General features: G+C 48.0%; 1 long non-coding RNA gene across 2 annotated transcripts, besides 1 other annotated feature; it reads left to right on the top strand.

Moving 5' to 3' along the window:
- The first annotated feature begins 28 nt into the window (after positions 1 to 28).
- Positions 29 to 12469, top strand: Gm33845. 2 transcript variants are annotated; one of them, XR_375823.3, is made up of 4 exons: positions 29 to 187; positions 10529 to 10595; positions 10835 to 10988; positions 11962 to 12469. It is a non-coding gene; the product is annotated as a predicted gene, 33845 (long non-coding RNA). The 2 variants fall into 2 exon arrangements; XR_375824.3 differs by having other exon boundaries at positions 10820 to 10988.
- Positions 9798 to 12819: an enhancer, noted in NCBI's record as "VISTA enhancer mm1415". NCBI's record gives its function as "enhancer in: limb[9/9]" and the evidence as "EXISTENCE:transgenic organism evidence [ECO:0001131][PMID:17130149]".

The following is a 17717-nucleotide window of genomic DNA, read 5'->3' as shown; positions in this document are numbered from 1 at the left end:
CTCTTTGCTGCTTCTCAGCAGCTACAAAGACAACCTAAGGAAGGCAGAACCAAAAAGCAGCAGTACTAAGTGCTGTAGCTTTGGTCGGGAGCAGCCAGCGGCCAGGGTGCTCAACCTGAGCAGTGCAACCTCTGTAAGCATTTATTGGCAGCCGTAGGACAGCAAGCGCGTCTACGCAAACAGAGGGGTGAGTACAAACTTTCAGTAGCCACGTTCCTTAGATTGACCCTACGACAGCCTTTAGACATTCCATTGCAGTGAATGAAAATAGAAATTATAGCTGGGTGGTGGTGGCAATCACCTTTAATCCCAGCACCTGGGAGGCAGAGGCAGGTGGATTTCTGAGTAGAGGCCAGCCTGGTCTACAGAGTGAGTTCCAGGACAGTCAGTGCTATACAGAGAAACCCTGTCTCAAAAAAACAAAAAAACAAAACAAAACAAAAAAAACAGGGTTTCTCTGTGTAGCCCTGGCTGTCCTGAAACTCGCTCTGTAGACCAGGCTGGCCTCTACTCAGAAATCCACCTGCCTCTGCCTCCCAAGTGCTGGGATTAAAGGTGTGCACCACCACGCCCGGCTTGAGAAACCCTGTTATTAAAGAAGAAGAAAAAGGAGAAGGAGGAGAAGGAGAAGAAGAGAAAACAAATCATAAGCAGGGTGTAGTGGCTTCTAGGAAGCCTGACACACACAAGCACGTGCGCGCGCGCACACACACACACACACACACACACGCCTATCCCCTCAACACACAATGTCCTGGAAGCTGGGCATGGTGGCTCACACAGCAATTAAATCATAAAGGCACGTGGAGCAGGAGTTCAGCCTTAACCTTGTCTCAAAACAAAACAGAAAACAAATTAGGGCCAGCAGGGCTCAGAGGGTAAAGGGACTTGCCTGACCCTGCGTTTGCTCCCTGGAACCCACATAGTGAAAGGAGAAAAGCAACTTTCACAGATTGTCCTCTGACTTCATACATGAGCTTGCAACCACACACACATATGCGGACAATAAATACATATTTTTAAAAATCAAAAGCCACTCCTCCTCAACCTGGCTTTGTAGCCATAATAATCAGTAAATTTATTGTAGTTCTGTTTTACGGTGTATATTTATGGGTGTATTGCCTGCATATCTGTCTGTGCATCCTGTATGTGCAGATTGCCCTGAGAGTCCAGATGAGGGCATGGGACTGGAATTACAGAGAGTTGTGAATTAACAGATGGGTGCTAGGAGCCAAAGCCAGAAGCCAGAAAAGGGTGTTGAATCCCCTGGAACTGGAGTTACAGATGATTGTGAACTATCATGTGGGTGCTAGGAATCAAAACCAGGTCCTTTGTAAGAACAGCAGGTGCTCTAACCACTGAGCTCTCTTTCCAGCCCCATGTATACTCTTTTGTACAGTGTATTGAGGTGGGAGGGGAGTAGAGACTGAGATAGGGGGATGAGTCCAGGGCCTCAAATACTCACATGTATCAGACCAACCCTTCTTACTTTTTGTTCTTTTGAGACAGCATCTTGGGCTGGAGAGATGGCTCAGCGGTTAAGAGCACTGACTGCTCTTCCAGAGGTTTTGAGTTCAATTCTCAGCAACTGTAATGGGATCTGATGCCCTCTTCTGGTGTGTCTGAAGATAGCTACAGTGTACTCACCATATATATAAAATAAATAAATAAAAATCTTAGAGAGAGAGAGAGAGAGAGAAAGAGAGAGAGAGGGGGAGGGAGAGACAGAGAGAGAGACAGCATCTTGTAGCTCAAGGTCGGTCTTAAATCCCTGATCAATCTGCCTCTGCCCCTCAAGTGCCAGGATCACAGGTGTGCATTGCTGTGCCCAACTTGAATATATATGTATGTGTATGTGTATGTGTGTGTATATGTGTGTGTATGTGTGTATATGTGTGTATATGTGTGTGTCTGTGTATATACATTATTTTCCTTCCCTTTCTTCTCACTAAACACTCTCTTATATCCCTCTATCTTAAAAAAATTAATAAACTTGGGGCTGGAGAGATAACATTAGTTGTTAAGAGCACTGGCTGTTCTTCCAGAAGAAAGGGGTTCAGTTCCTAGGACCCACATGGCAGCTCACAACTGTCTGTAACTCCTGCTCCAGGGGATCTGATACTCTCACATACCTAACAATTATTGATTGAATTACTGATTAAATAATCAATTATTGTTTGAATATGAGACATTAGGCATTTAATGTTTTTTAATGCTAGATTTTTTAAAATATTTATTAATTTTTATGTATGTGTGCTCTACCCGAATGTACACCATCATGCCAGAAGAGGGCAACAGATCACTGAATAGATGGTTGTGAGCTACCATGGGGTTGGTGAGAGTTGAACCCAAGACCTCTGGAAGAGCAGACAGTGCTCTTAACCGCTGAGCCATCTCTCCAGCCCTAATAGAAGACTTTTTAAAACATTTCTTTCAATACTTTTAAGCCTTCCTCAGAAACTTACATGAGTTTTTCAGGACAGAGAGACAAATGGTTTGCCTTTGGGGGATTGCAGGGTCTCATGTGAGCCTTGAACAGGCTGTGAGGCTGACCTTGAACTTGTGATCACTCTAATTGCACTTTCCCAGGTGTTTGCCACAACATCCAGGTGGATTGACCCTTCAAAGGTTCACTGCTAAGTGATATTTGGCAAAAGCAGAGCAGTCTTTGACCTAGGGCTAATCTAAAGAGGCAATATCATCCTGGAGTGTGGGCTGCTACACCAGCTAGCCAATCAGGAGATAGAAACCACACAGTACTTTGAGCAGGAGAAGTTTAATGTGAGAACTTATTAACCATAATAAGGGCTTAGAGTAGGGAGGGGTTGCCTGGCAGAAGTCAACAGAACTCCAAAAGAATACGGGAATTGTCAAGCACACTTATAGTTCAGGAACTCTAGAAGCTGAGGCAGGAGGATTGCTTAATTCCAGGAGATCAGGGCCCACCTGGGCAACATAGTAAGTCTCCATAGTCTAAAATAATAATAATAAAAATAATGATAATAATTTTTTCAAGGAGAGCACGGGGAATGGCGGGTATAACGGCAGCCACTTCTCCAGTGGTCCTGCGCGACAGTAGCAGAGGAGTTTCAGCGGCTGCAGAAATCAGCGCGGATGCGTCAGCATCGGGAAGAAAAAGCGCTTTTCTCAGACTGTCTCTGCAAGCGCCCCCTCCGGTTTTACAAAGGCTTTGAAGTTTAGAGGTTATGCATCTGGAACCAGCCAAGAGTAGTCAAGGCAAGACTGCCTTTCCGCGGTGGCTTGTGGGATGACGAGGGATTGGTGGCCCTGGTGAGAGCTCTGCTTTCGTTCTCCCACAGTTCTTAGCAAACGAGACTGGCTTCCCCGCAGGCTGTGTTACTCATCCGAAGCTGAAGACCTGAGGGACGCTGTACCAGTTTCCAAAGTCCCTTCTCTGTACAACTCCTGTCTAGGACTCTGTGCTGCAAACTAGAGCTGCCTTGGTCTTCCTGGGCTGCATTCCTTCCCTTCCTCCCCTCAGAGACTCTGACTCGCAGGCTGCATCTCCCACACCCAATCCTGGAATTTCCACCCACGAAGCTGCGTGGTCTTGGGGCTCGCTTCATTCGTGTTTGCCCTCTCAAATAGCACCCCAGTTTTACCTCTTCTCCTGTGTCTGATTATCAGTAACAGGAACTATTCTTTTATTTATTTATTTATTTTTTTTTCCGAGACAGGGTTTCTCTCTGTAGCCCTGGCTGTCTTGGAACTCACTCTGAATATCAGGCTGGCCTTGAACTCAGAGATCACTTGCCTCTGCCTCCTGAGTGCTGGGATTAAGGGTGTGCATCACTATTGCCAGGCTATGTGTTTAGCTATTTAAGACAAAAAGAGAAGAAAATGGTCCCTGTACTCCATCAGGACACAGTCCAGAGGTTTATGGAGTGGGATACAGAATGGGCACAGTGAGAGAATACGTGCTTAGCGCTTTGGAAGCCTGAAGCACGCTCTCAGTGTCAAACACACAACAAAGCTGAGACTGCGTAAGTGGCCGCGTGGATAGGGACACTTACTGCTCTTGCAGAGGACCTGGGCTCAATTCCCACAGCCAGCTAGGAGATCTCTAGACCTAGGGGGTCTGACATCCTCCTACATGCACGTGGAACACTTACATACACTCAGGCTCACACACATTAAAAGATAGAATCAATACATACTTTCTTTAAAGAAAATTCTAGTCTGGGTGTTGTGGCCCATGTTTTTAATCCTAGCTCTCAGGAGGCAGAGTCAAGTGACTCTCTGTTAATTAAAGGTCAACTTGGTCTATATAATAAGTTTGAGGCCAGCCAGGGTTGCGTAGTGAGTCCCTGTCTCAGAAACAAACAAAAATAAAACCCAAAAATCAAACCCAAGACCATTACACTCAAAACCACCTGTGATTTGGGGAGTCTTTCCTCCCCCTCCCACCATGACTCTGACTTTGTTTGTTTAGTTGTTTGGTTGGTTTTGGTTTTTTCGAGACAGGGTTTCTCTGTACAGCCCTGGCTGTCCTGGAACTCACTCTGTAGACCAGGCTGGACTCAAACTCAGAAATCTGCCTGACTCTGCCTCCCAAGTGCTGGGATTAAAGGTGTGCACAACCACGCCTGGCTTCGTTTGCTTTTTAAATAGACTTTGCAGAAGCCCTGCAATGCAGACCTAGGGGTTGGAGAGATGGCTCAGTCCTGAGGAATGCCTGCCCCAGAGGACCTGAATTCTGGTCCAAATACCCACATCAGACAGCTCCTGTAGGCACCTGTAACTCATATCTCCAGAGTATTCAATAGCTTGGGCTTCTGCTGATACCTGCATTCACGTGTGTATACCCAAAAGCAGATACACACCTGCATGTCATTTAAAAGAATATAAATAAGTCTTTTAAAAGAAGGAGGAAGAGGAAATGGGTGTGGCCCATGCATTTACTCCTAGCACTTGAAGGCAGAGGCTGGTGGATCTCTGTGAGTTTGGGGCCAGCCTGGTCTACAAAGCAAGGTCCAGGACAGCAAGAACTATTGAGACCCTGTCTGGAAAAAAACAGAAACAGAAAAGAAAGGAGAGAATGTGGAGCGTGAAGCTTCCCACAGAGTCCCTTGTAAGACCTATGATGTGGCTCAGTGGTAAAGATGGAGGCCTGGCAGTTGGGCTCTGGATTTCACCCCAGTACCAGAAAAAAACAAAATAAAACAAAACAAAACGCTTCTATATATCAAATTTTATAATCTGCCCCTCTTTTATAACAGGGAGGCCTTGTATTGTAATACACACATCATCCCTTTAACTGTCTCTAGTTAATTTTACTAGACCACAGCGATAGTTATACACAGTTAAACGGGACCAAACAACTTTGATGAGAAACCATAGTTGCTGCTGTTGATGGAGGATCTCGGTGGGGGAGCACTGCCTGGTATGTGCAGGGTCCTGAGTTCAGTCCCCAGAGCTACTAAACAAAACAAACTAAACAACCACAGCTCCCTTGACAGCTTTCCACAGCTCCCAATCCCACAGGCAAGCCCTCTGCTGGATTCTCTTCTATGCACCTTACATTTCCAAAGCTACAGTCTACGAGGAAAGTTGTCTTCTTGTGTCAGTGTTAGATTTTAGCACTCTGCCCAGGAAGGTGAGGGCTTGGTTTTTTGTCTTACCCCGACTTGGTGCAGGGCCGCACACCCACTCCTGATGGGTTAAATGAAACGATTTGGTTAGATCAACACTTAGCATTTAGTTGGTTATGAAACTGTAACCACTCTTCCCCACCGAGCCATGTGTTTGTCTGTGAGTCATTTCTTTCTTCAGCATTTTCTTTTGCTTGGAGCTAGTAATTAACGGGAAAGACCAACTACCCAAGAGAGACAAGGCCAGAGACTAGGAACAGTTCACAGGAAGGAAATGCAAATGGCTTTTAAATTTTTAAAAAGATGCTCAACCTCACACAGAAGATAAGTGAAAATTAAAACTACATCGAGAGAGCGTTTCTCATTTCTCAGCTTGGCAAGAACCCAGAAGTTTACAACACAGTCTGTTGATGTGGTCTTTGGGAACAGGCATTTTCCTGCATTGCCAGGGGGAAGCAGGAAGAGAATGGGAGATAGCAAGAAAATTATCATCTATGCCTCTCCCTTCTGCCCCACACTCTCACTCTATGGAGCCCATCCCTCAGCTGTGCTTGCGCACGTGGGCATGATGTGTGTGTGCGTGTGTGTGTGTGTGTGTGTGTGTGTGTGTGTGTTCTCGTGTGTATGCACATGTGTATGTGCATCTGTGTGCATGCATGTGTGTGTGCTCATGTGTATGTGCATCTGTGTGCATATGTGAGTGAGTGTGTGTGTAAGTGTGTGTGTGTATGTGTGCTTACTCATTGTGACACTCGCTCACAATAGGAAAACACTGGAAACACCCAATGTGTCCCTCTCTGGAGGGCTGCTTAAATAAACTGAGGTATGTCCACAGAGTGAAACCCTACATCACAGAGGAAGCTCCCCCCTCCCCCATAGAAAGACCTTGAGGATAGACTTTGAAGTAAGAATAGTAGACCGGATGGAAAATATAAGAAAAACAAGATGGGGGGCTGGTGAGATGGCTCAGTGGTTAAGAGTACTGACTGCTCTTCCAGGGGTCCTGAGTTCAATTCTCAGCAACAACATGGCGGTTCACAACCATCTGTAATGGGATCTGATGCTCTCTTCTGGTGTGTCTGAAGACAGTAACAGTGTCATAGGACAAACTTGTGGAGTCAATTCTCTCCTTCCCCCTCTGTGTGGGTTCCCACCCTAATTTATCTCCTTTTGAGGAATTAGTCTTAAAGGTGTGGAGGACCAAGGGTAGCAGCCTGTCCTTATTGTCCCAGAGTAAGGGCTGACAACGGCTAAAGGCTTTTGTAGGCCTGCCTTGTTATAAATGGAGCTCAGATCTGAACGTGCATCTCTGGACTTTGGATCCTCAGCTGTCTGTGGTGACACTCAGATCCTGTTTTTCAAACCCTCAGGGGACTAGGATGGGACTAACCACACAGGCACGTTCTCCAAACCACCTGAACATGACTGTCACCCTGCGGACAGCAGCACAGCTCACCAAATGACGGGAGAAGAGGCCACAGCACATGCCAGCTTCCACACATCTTGGAAGACAGACAGCAGGGTGGGAGGGAACAGATTTTTGGAGAGAGGAACTAGCTCTAAACTGAGGCTGCAAGCTGAAGTTCAGCCGAAAGCGAGATTGCCAGCTTCCCCTGAAGCCAGGAAAGGCTAAGGGCTTTGAAGGAATGGGCCATCTCAAGGCTGGGTATAACCCAGGCTCGGAATGGGGGGGGAATCTGGGCTTGGGAAGTTGGAGATAAGGCAGTCAGGCTCCACATCTTTCTTGAACGCCCCCCCCTTACCACCCCCCAGAAATGAAGCAACTATATCCCATAGTAGCTTTCTTGATCCCCTTGACCAGTCATGTGCCAGCCTCAGGGGACTTCTCCAAACATTAGCCTAGCAAGTTGTCCCCAGGCTAGACACGTGGCTCATTTGAATGCACAACTTCCTTTAGAAGGCTTGAGCTGGCTCACAATAGCCAGGGAACAGATCCACAGACAGGCTGCATTTTCTTCTTTTCTTTTCATTTTATTTATTTTTAATGTATGTATGCTCTGTTGCATGTAGACCACATGCCAGAAGAGGGCATTGGATCCCCTTATAAATGGTTATGAGCCATCATGTGGTTGCTGGGAATTGAACTCAGGACCTCTGGAAGAAGTCAATGCTCTTAAATGTTGAGCCATCTCTCCAGCCCAAATAAAATAAATTAAAAAAAAAAATAGACAAAAGAGGGATGGAGTCAGACCTAGTGGCCTATGATTCTAGCTCCTGGTGAAACTGAGGCAGAAAGGTCCAAATTCAATGACAGTCTAGGCCATAGGTGAAACTATCTCAAAAAAACCCTAAAGCATTCGAGTGAGGCCGGAAAAAATAAAATTAAATAAATAAGTAAATAAATCCTAAAGCCAACCAAACAACCAAAACATAAGAGAGCAAGTGAACTTAGATAATGTAGCCCCATTTGTCCTTGAATACCTTTTCATCTTTACGGCCAAGATGTTCTTAGGAATGCCTTATCAACAGCCCTGCCTTGGCCGGCCTGGGGGCTTGCTCTGCTTTGTTCTCAGTCCCAGATCCCGGCTGTGGGCTCCTAAACAAGTTACAAAATTTCATCTTCCTTCAATATCAGAACTTGGGGAGGTAGAGGCCAGAACAACAGATGTTCATAGTTATTCTCCACTACATAGCAAGTGTTAAGATAGCCTCAGCTACAGGAATCCCAAACCATCACAACAAGACCAAAACAGTTCAAGCACAGGGAGAGATGTGGGACAGTGAGAGAGCATTTGTCTGGCAACTGTGAGACCCAGGGTTCAATCCCAGCATGAGAAACAGAAGAGGCATTTGAGAAGCAGCCAGACCCCTGAAGAAAATGACTCCCCAAACTATGGAACCTCCACAACTGTGTCAGTGCCTTCTGAGCTGGTAACTGCTCCTTGCCCTGGGAGCTAACTGTATCAGGCCACACCTCCTCTGCCTAACTCTGAAGCACGAGCCAGGAAGCAATATTAACAGAACAGTTAAGGTCCAACAACAGAGGGGACCAAATTCCCATTCGCTAACGCTAAACCTTCTCCCAGTCCAGGACTGTGTGAGCACTCCTGCCTACATCCTTTGTGACCGAGTGACATCACATGGCCACAAAATGAGGACTGGGTGGTGGCCCGGCCTGTGATCCCACCTGAGCTAGAAGCTGAAGAGGGTTACAAGGTAGAAGCCAGTTTGGGTAACTTAGAAATATCTTATTATTTAAAAAAAAACAACCCATATTTGTAAAGGCCAGGAATAACCCAACAGTGTTTGCCTAGCACCCATAGGGTCTACTTCATCACCAGCACCACAGAAAGAAAGAAATGAGGACAAAAGAAAGGGAGCAAGGGAAAGGATAAAGGGTGGCTCGCGCCTATAATCCTAACACTTAGTAGGCTGAGGCAGGGAGTGATTTTGGAGGGTTGAGCTCGAGGACAGCCTGGCTCACATCGTGGGTTTCACGTCAGCCTGGACTACAGAATAAGAACCCCTCTAAAAGCAGCAACAGTACCAGAAAGTGCTGCTTAAATATAATAATGTCTCATGTCCTCTAGAATGAGGCCAAGCTTCATTCACATGACTCCCAGGCTTACACCAGCAAAGCCCACGTATGCCATAGCGCACCCTGCGTCACACATCACGCCACACACATCCCAAGCCATGTCCAAGAGGACTTTGTTCCGAGACCAGTTTCACAAGATTTCAAGCAGCAGTGCAGGGTTCACCCAAGGGCAAACAAGCTCCAGAAACATCTACCGCTTAGAATCTTCCTCGTTTGTCTGAAACCCACGTTTTTGCTACAAGATGGTTTAGGACTTAGAGATGTCCATGACACAGTCCCTCATGCTGGGATTTCTTTTCTGGAAAGGAGAAACTTCTGGTTGTCACTATCCAGTTATACTGTGACCACAGGGGAGGCCGGGGATGGGGGCAGGGTGTAGAGTGCAGATGTCACTGTGTGGGCACTGGCAGAGGCCATAGAGTCACTGCCTGCCAGGGGCAGCTCTATAGGCCTTGGGATCTTGACAGTGTCTCCATGAGGATACCAACTCTGGCCATTGGAGTCACCTCAGGATTGATTGACAGGCCATGTAAAATGCCTACGTGCCTGGCAGATCACATAGGATCAACATGCGGTCATAGTTACTGTCACTAGTAAAAGCGCTCTGTTTCCTGGATATTGATAAAGTATTGAGTCATGAAGGCCACAGGAATTCAGACGGTGTAGCTATCATCAATCTGTCCTTTGTAGAGGACAAACAACAGAACTCCTGGTTGGATTTCAGGTAGACAATTCTTGTTTGTTTATTTGTTTTAATTTAAGAAGGGGGGACAGTGGGGTGGCTCAGCAGGAAGGTTCTTGGTACCAAGCCCAAGGACCTGAGCTGACCCCTCAGAGTCTTTGCTTTTGTTTTGTTTTGTTGAGACAGGTTCTACGGAACCTTGGCTGTCCTAAAACTCATTAAGTGGATCAGACTGGTCTTGAACTCACAGTGACCCGTCTGCCTCGGCCTCCCAGTGCTAAAGCTGTGTGCCACCACATCTGGCTGGAAAGTTGTCCTCTGACCTCTATGTACCGTACATACCATGACACAAACACATGAACAAATAAATGCAAAATATGTAAATGTATGTGGGTATGTATTCCCAATATCACATCAGACATGTTTATACTAGAAAAGTCTTCATTGTTTATTGAAGTCTGAAATGCAGACTTAACTGGGTATCCCACAATTCCATTCAGCCACACAGGCTAAGCTGTATGAATGGGCAGCTTAGCTAGGCCGGGAGGAGACGGTGGTGGGAGCTCTAGGCTGAGCGAGAGCTGTGGCCTGGGTACACAGCTGGCAGCTGCGGAGCTGGGCACTTTATAGGAACCTCGGCAGCCTCCTGAGGGAGTCATTCCTTGTCTTGTACAGATGAGAGAGCTGAGACCTGAACACCTGTTTCTTCTGTGGCCACATCCTGGAGAGCAAGGCAGAAAGGGTGGGTATGGGGGGCTGGCCCAGGTCCCTTTCAGCACACACAGGCTTACTGGATAATACCACCACCACCACCACACCACCATTTCTCCTTCCTTCCTTCCCTCCTCCCTCCCTTCTTCCCCTCTGGGTTTCCTTCCTTCCCTCCCTTTAACATTCCTGGGGAAGCAGGCACATTGTGGGAGACTTTGAATTATTCGTCTGCTTCAGAACTTCTCCATGTTTCAGTGTCGTGTTCCACAGCTCTAGGAGCGGGTCTGGCTGCCAGAGTGTCACCATCCTTCATTAACTAAGGGCCAGGAAGTTTCATGATAAAGACAAGCCTACCGCAGATCTTTCCTACCCCACACGAACGTGGTCCCCGAGCAGATAAGATACCAAACGTTATACAGCACAGGTAAAGGGACAAATTAATTTTAATTTTACCAACTCTCTTTTTGTATGGTGTGTGTGTGTGTGTGTGTACGTGCATGTGAGTGATATATACATATATATTCCCTTTTAGAAGAAGATAACATCAGCAGTTCAGATCAAAAGCACCGCCCAAGCTCAGGGACCCAGCACACTGCCAGGATAGACCTGTTTCTGCTCCTCAAAGGCCTGGTCATAGGAAGGGACACATTCAGTTACAGTTGAGAGGAGAAGGGACAAAGTGGCCCGGTGGGATGGATTGTTATCGCTGGGGAAAGACTTTCAGGAAACCTGGATGGACACGTGTGTGTGACAGGGGACTGAGCATCTGGCTTATCTCTGTTGTCAAATTTCATGTTGGTACACTCTAGTTAGGACGTGCTGTTGAACAGTATCACACAGACCTGCATCACTGTCCCTTGGGGCCATTAACTAATGATTTATAATATGGTGGTTTTTCAAAGATGCTAATTTCTCAGACTCACTAAACCAGCCCCCCAAGGCTACAGGACCTTTATGGGCATTCCAACACTACGAAGGCACACCCTGACCAACAACAGGTCTCTCCCCAACCCAGTGTTTGGATGTTTGGGGCCTCCCGGCATCTCTACCTACTCTCATTAACAGGACCTCCAGGCCACACAGACACATGTATTACCAATGCCTGTATACAGTGCCAGACAGGAAACACGCTGGAGGATTTGAAACAATTTTAAAATGTGCCTTCAAATTTTACAGCTTACTTTACTTGGCCCCGGGCAGAACCCAGCTTCTTATATAAATATCACCCCAAACAGGCCTGGGCTATATCCCACCCAGCTCGGGGAGCTGGGCTTTTCTGTTAAGACTGAGATGGGGAACGGGTGGGGGAGGGGAGGCTTTTGTTGAGTTTGATTTGTTGTTCCATTTCTTCTGTGTCTTGGTGGTCACTGACTTTCCTAATCATGTTTCTTTTATAGGCACTGCCAGTAGCCAAGGTGGGGTGGCATGGTCTTTGTTTGTAAGACTACTAACTAACCACCCATTCAGCCTGAGACAAAAATCCAGGATACTCTTGGTGGACATCGGGAGAACGGGCTTTCCTAGCCTTGGAGTCAAACAGGGCCTAGGATCAGGGACCAGAGACAGGCGCCAAGCAAGGGCCCTGGGCTGAGATGAGCTACACCTTAGTTCCTAGCCTCTGGCCACATCCTCTACCCAAAGGCTCTGCAGATCTCATGACTCTCACCTGCTCTCCTCCTGACTCTCACAAACCTGCTTCCTGATAACTCTACCTCTTATCACCGATGTATGATTTCATGCAGTAATATTCACACATTTTATTGTTGTTTTGCTTTATTTCTGGGTTCTGGGGATCGAACCTAGGACTTGCAAACCTCTGAGCCAAGCCCCCAGAGCCCTTACTCATACACTTTAAACTCCGTATCTGTGGATTCTTCTCCCTGCACGCAGCCATGGACAAATACTTTTCAGGAAAAAAAAATGTGTCTATACTGAACATAGACAGACTTTTTTTCTTGTTGATACATTTGGGGGGGGGGGTGCGGGTGAGACAGGGTTTCTCTGTGTATCCCTGGCTGTCCTGGAATTCATTTGTAGACCAGGCTGGCCTCGAACTCAGAAATCCGCCTGCCTCTGCCTCCCGAGTGCTGGGATTAAAGACATGCGCCACCATGCCCGGCTCAGGAGTAATTTTTTAAAAAAGATTTATTTATTTATATGACACTATTGCTGTCTTCAGATATGTCAGAAGATGGCATCAGATCCCATTACAGATGGTTGTGAGCCACCATGTGGTTCTGGAAATTGAACTCAGGACCTCTGGAAGAGCAGCTAATGGTTTTAACCGCTGAACCATCTCTCCAGCCCCCAAAAGAGTAATTTTTAAAGAAAAGAATGTAGTGATTTGTGTGTGTGTGTGTGTGTGTGTGTGTGTGTGTGTGTGTTGTCAGTGTGGGCGAGTGGCATATGCATGTGTACCAGGTAACTCAGGAAGCCAGCGGGGAGAATCCAATGCCTGGAGCTGGACCCCAGGTCCCTGGAAGAACAGCAACTGCTCTTAACCACTGAGCCATCTCTCCAATGCTTGTTCTTAGTTCTCTCACCTTTTCGGTTTTTTTGATACAACATCTCAGACTGGAGAGATGGCTCAGCCAGCGGATAAGAGCACTGACTACTTTTCCTGAGTTCAATTCCCAGCAACCACCTGGTGGTTCACAACCATATGTAATGGGATCCAGTGCCCTCTTCTGGAGTGCTCATAAAAATAAATTTTAAAAAATCTAAAAAATAGAAACAAACTCTACCTAAATAGCCTTGGCTACTCTGGAGCTTGCTATGTAGACCAAGCTGGCCTCGAACTCACAGAGGTCCTCCTGCCTCTGCCTCCCGAGTGCTGAGGTTAAAGATGTGTGCCACCACATCCAGCCTCCTGCACACAATACAACTACAATCCTTCCTCTTTCCGCTCCCCCTCCCCCAGATACCTAGGAGCACTCTGTACACACCAGTGATGACTCTGATGGAAGTACTCACGTCTGTAACTGCCTCCCAAAGAGCTGTGTGACCCTTTGCCATCACCCTCCCTGCCAGTTCTACTCCTGGCCCAATCTCAGTCAGCCACTGAGCCATCTCTTGTCATTACAGATTAGACTGATCTATTCTACAGCCAAGTCCCCTTTTCCTGTGGGGCAATAGATGTCTGACACCAGCCCTCCCTCACCCCCCTAACCCCCTGCCTTGCCATCTTCTAGTCTTATAGAACATTCCAGTGTGTCCTGACACACAGGGATCATGTCTATCAGGGGAGGGTTCTGCTGAAACAGGAGACTGTGAGACGGAGTGAGGCTTCGGGGGAGGGTCGTGAGTTTGTCCTCAGCCTAGCAGAGAGGGGTTGGCATAGAAGGTGACTAAGCGTAGCCTACAGTTGGAGAAATTTCACTTCAAGCTGTGCAAGGGGTTTGGTTCCTTCTGATGCTGACCGATTAAGCCCTGGGTCTTCAACCTTGATCTCTTTGTTTTGGGGTGCTCTCACCCAGGGCAGAACTTAGCTTGTTCTGGCTTCCTGCAGGAGTGGGTTGCTGTCCAAGGAGGGGCTATAGCAAGTCACTTACTGAGAACCTGACAGCTTGTGTACTCGCTGGGGTCAGAGATCACCGAGTAGTCAGGAGTGACGGCCAGACAGGCTGAGGAAGTTTCCAAGTTGACTCATTGGAAAGATGTTGTCCTCAGACAGAGCTGAAAGCCTAGTACAAGCCAGCAAAGGGGCAAACAGCCAAAGTCACTCTCTGGCCAGTCCCATGCAAGGTGGTGGCACCTTCCATGTGGACTGAAAAGTGACACATGGAAACAAACAGCTGCCGTGGGAACTTCCCAACAGAGGTGACACGAGAAAGCTCCTGCTGCCCCAGCTCCTGCCAGCAGGAGCACCACGTGCCACACTGTGGAGGGAATAGCTGCCACCCTCAGCAAGCACAGTCACACAAGCATGACGCTCCCTCTGGGGAGCGTGGCAGGGTTTGAGTGGGACCTACCAGGACAGTGGAAGGCCCGCGTGTCAGTAAGCAGTGGAGAGAACCCACTGGGTTGCAACTTGCTACTATGGGTTGTTCTAAGAGCCACTATGAAACAGCTCATGGAAAGTCTCTCTGTGTGCCAGACCTGCCAGCCACCAAGCACTTTAAAACAAAATCTCACTTAATACTAAACACGGGCAGTATATTCTTTTTTCCTAGGGGAGGAAGTGGACGCCTGTGACTTACCCAGGGTCAGGGGTATACTGGGATGGGGATTTGCATTGCTGAAAGTCCGTCTCTAAGGCCCATGCTCTGCCCGGGTAAGGCCTAAAGACACCAGTGACTGGAGAGCTGGTGCTACACGTTCCCCCTGTCTTCACCCACCTCTGTCTCCTTTCCAGCCCCATTCTGAGAAATAGCCACACTTGCTTGAAGCTCTCACCTCCTCCTCTTAATGGAATCCCCTCCGAATCCTGTTTCCTCATGCATCTCCTGGGTCTCTCTGTGGCTTCCTCCCTCCTTATCTACAGCTTGGCTTTCCCAACCCAAAGGGAATCCCTACAACTGAGCCTGCAGGTGCAGGCCTGCAGCCTCAGGGCTCCCTGGGATTCCCCTTTATCCTCAGGTTAGGTAGGGAATACCCTATCTCTCAGCCACTGTAAGTGCCCCGAGCCTGACTGCTCTCTAGGCGGCAGCTCTTGGTCACCAGGTTAGGTTGGGAAATGGCCTTACAGACCAGGACAGGTTGAGATGAGCCTCCTTTGCACTGACTGAACCGTAAGCGGGGCCACTTCCTTCAGGACACCAGCCAGTCATTTGCCTCTCTGACTGAGCGCCTGTCTTGCCCTTCCCTCTTCTGCCTGGAGGAGTCAGGGAGCTTCCAGCTCTCCGGCCCTTCACATGGTGATTCAGGGGTACACAGTTAAACCCTGGGCTCATTCTCCACAGCCTGAACTGAAGGAACTGTACCCAGATCTGGGCCCCGATTTGCAGCTTCTTGACAATTCATTCTTCAGGAAATTCCAAGCACTGAAATGTGACCTGCTAAAACGGAACTCTGTGTCCTTCCTGCAAACCCTGATCAGGCTTAGATCACACACACACACACACACACACACACACACACACACACACACACACACACACTGTATGCACGAGACCTCCATCCTGGCAGACCCTCATACCCACTACCTACTCCCTCTCTGATGGTCCAGGTTCGGGCTTGTCAGTGACCAAACTTGATCTGGGTCTCCCTTGAAGCAAGAAAAGAACTCACTGGAGGGAAATGGAAGCTTTAGCAGTTCACAGACCGGAAGGAAAGGATCAGCCCTAACCTGCCTGAGGGATAGAACTCAAAAAACAGAGTGCAGCCACAAGTGAAATCAGGACCATGACTGACTGCTGAGAAGTGAATTCTTAGCTCAGTGACTGAGCGATGGATTGAGCTTGTCTGGTGCATCGGGAGTCCTGGGGGAGGGGGGGGGGAGTGTATGATTGCCTGGGCATTGGGAGACTAGACCTGGGCAATCAACTAGTGATTCTTAATTTTCCTAACAGTGCCTACCACCACAGCTCCTGATGCTGAAAGAACGGCTCACCTCTTTACCACATGTACACACACGTGTGTACACACACACACACATACACGCGCACACACATCCCAAAGAGACTGTTTCTGAAATGGTCTCATGTCTATTCCTAGTGGGCTGCCCCAGGCCTCAGTATTTCTCTCGAGGAATGGGTAATGCAGGGCTCTCAAGCTATTGTCTTGTTACACACTCTGGCTTTACTACTTTCTAACTGTGTGTTGTCAGGAACACTGCCAGCTTCTCTGTGCTTCTATACGCAAAATGAAGACACCAGTATAGCCTAGCTCCTACGCTGATTTTAATAGTGAAGGAAGGGCCTTATTGAACACAAAGGGCTTCAAGTGAGCCCGGGCTGAAAAATGCTTCCATACACATGAGCTAACACTGTTATTATTCCCCAGACACTGGCCACTATCCTTCAAACCTCTCCCAGTTCTGTTTCCCTTTTGCCTAGGGAAACAGTCAAATCCATCCTGTAGGCTTGTTTCTGAGGCCAGCCTGGGGTGGCCTGAGGGCTCCTTCTCCAGTCCAATTTAAAATGTCCCAGCTCAACTGGGGCTGGATAGGTGGCTCAGTGGTTAAGAGCACTTGTTGTTGCAAAGGACTCAGGCTTGATTCCCAGCACCCACGAGGCTTACCTTACCACCTCCTTGGGCACTGTGCTCCCATGCATGCACCATACATAATAAAATTAATCTAAAAATATTATTTTAAAATGCCCCAGCATATTTCAGCTCAGACTCCTTTCACAGGAGGACCATCCCAGAGTCTGTTTGGCACATTCCCTGACAGAGACACACACACACACATACACACACACACCCCGCTGTTCACTTAACCTTGTGTTCTACTGTATCCTTCTGCTCCAACCTCTCTGAGTAGTTCTGGTCCCTACCTTGTGCCACCCCAGCTGTGTCTCCCGCCTATGTCTCTTGTATTATCCCCACCATTAGGAAGTCCATCCACACTCCTGTTTAACAGCTTGCACAGACCAGTGTCCAGCATACTGTTAGTGCTAAGGCCATAAGCAGGCTAGGGACAGACAACCAGAGAGGAGGCAGGAAGAACAGACAGGGGAGAGACAAGCATGGCTCCATGGGACAGACACTCTCCCCATCTCCCCCACACACACCCTCCCCCCATTCCCGCAGGTGCCAGACCAGACAGTGGAGCTGCTAGAGTCCCTCTGGTTATGTGCTGTTCTTTCCCATGGCACCACCTTTCACAAGCTTTCCTGCCACCCACTGTCTGCCAGACTGTGACCCTGATCTCTTGTTGCCATGGCCCTAGGGGATCTGTCACATCCTTACAATACAACAACTCTTCATGCTCGTGAGCCTACCCCTCCCACCATACAGTGTTCTAGAGACTCCCTCTTCTCCGGGAGAAGTATCCAATCAGCCTGGAAAGGCTAGGACCACACGCTGCTAGAGGAAGCCTCCTCGCCCAGGCATGCCACCGGCCTTCTTCCAGTCAACAGTTTATTCAGTTCCTGTTTTTCCAGGAAGAGAGCATTCTTGCCTCCGTTTCACAAGCAGGGTCTGAGGAGACAAAAGCAGCCATCGAGGTTCAGAATAAATAACTTTCTTCAGTTTCCACAGCCAAGACACA

Source organism: Mus musculus, chromosome 3 (genome assembly GCF_000001635.26).
Source record: "Mus musculus strain C57BL/6J chromosome 3, GRCm38.p6 C57BL/6J".
NCBI lineage: Eukaryota > Metazoa > Chordata > Mammalia > Rodentia > Muridae > Mus > Mus musculus.
The sequence above is the reverse complement of the archived record's forward strand: the minus strand, read 5'-3'. Positions and strand labels throughout refer to the sequence as shown.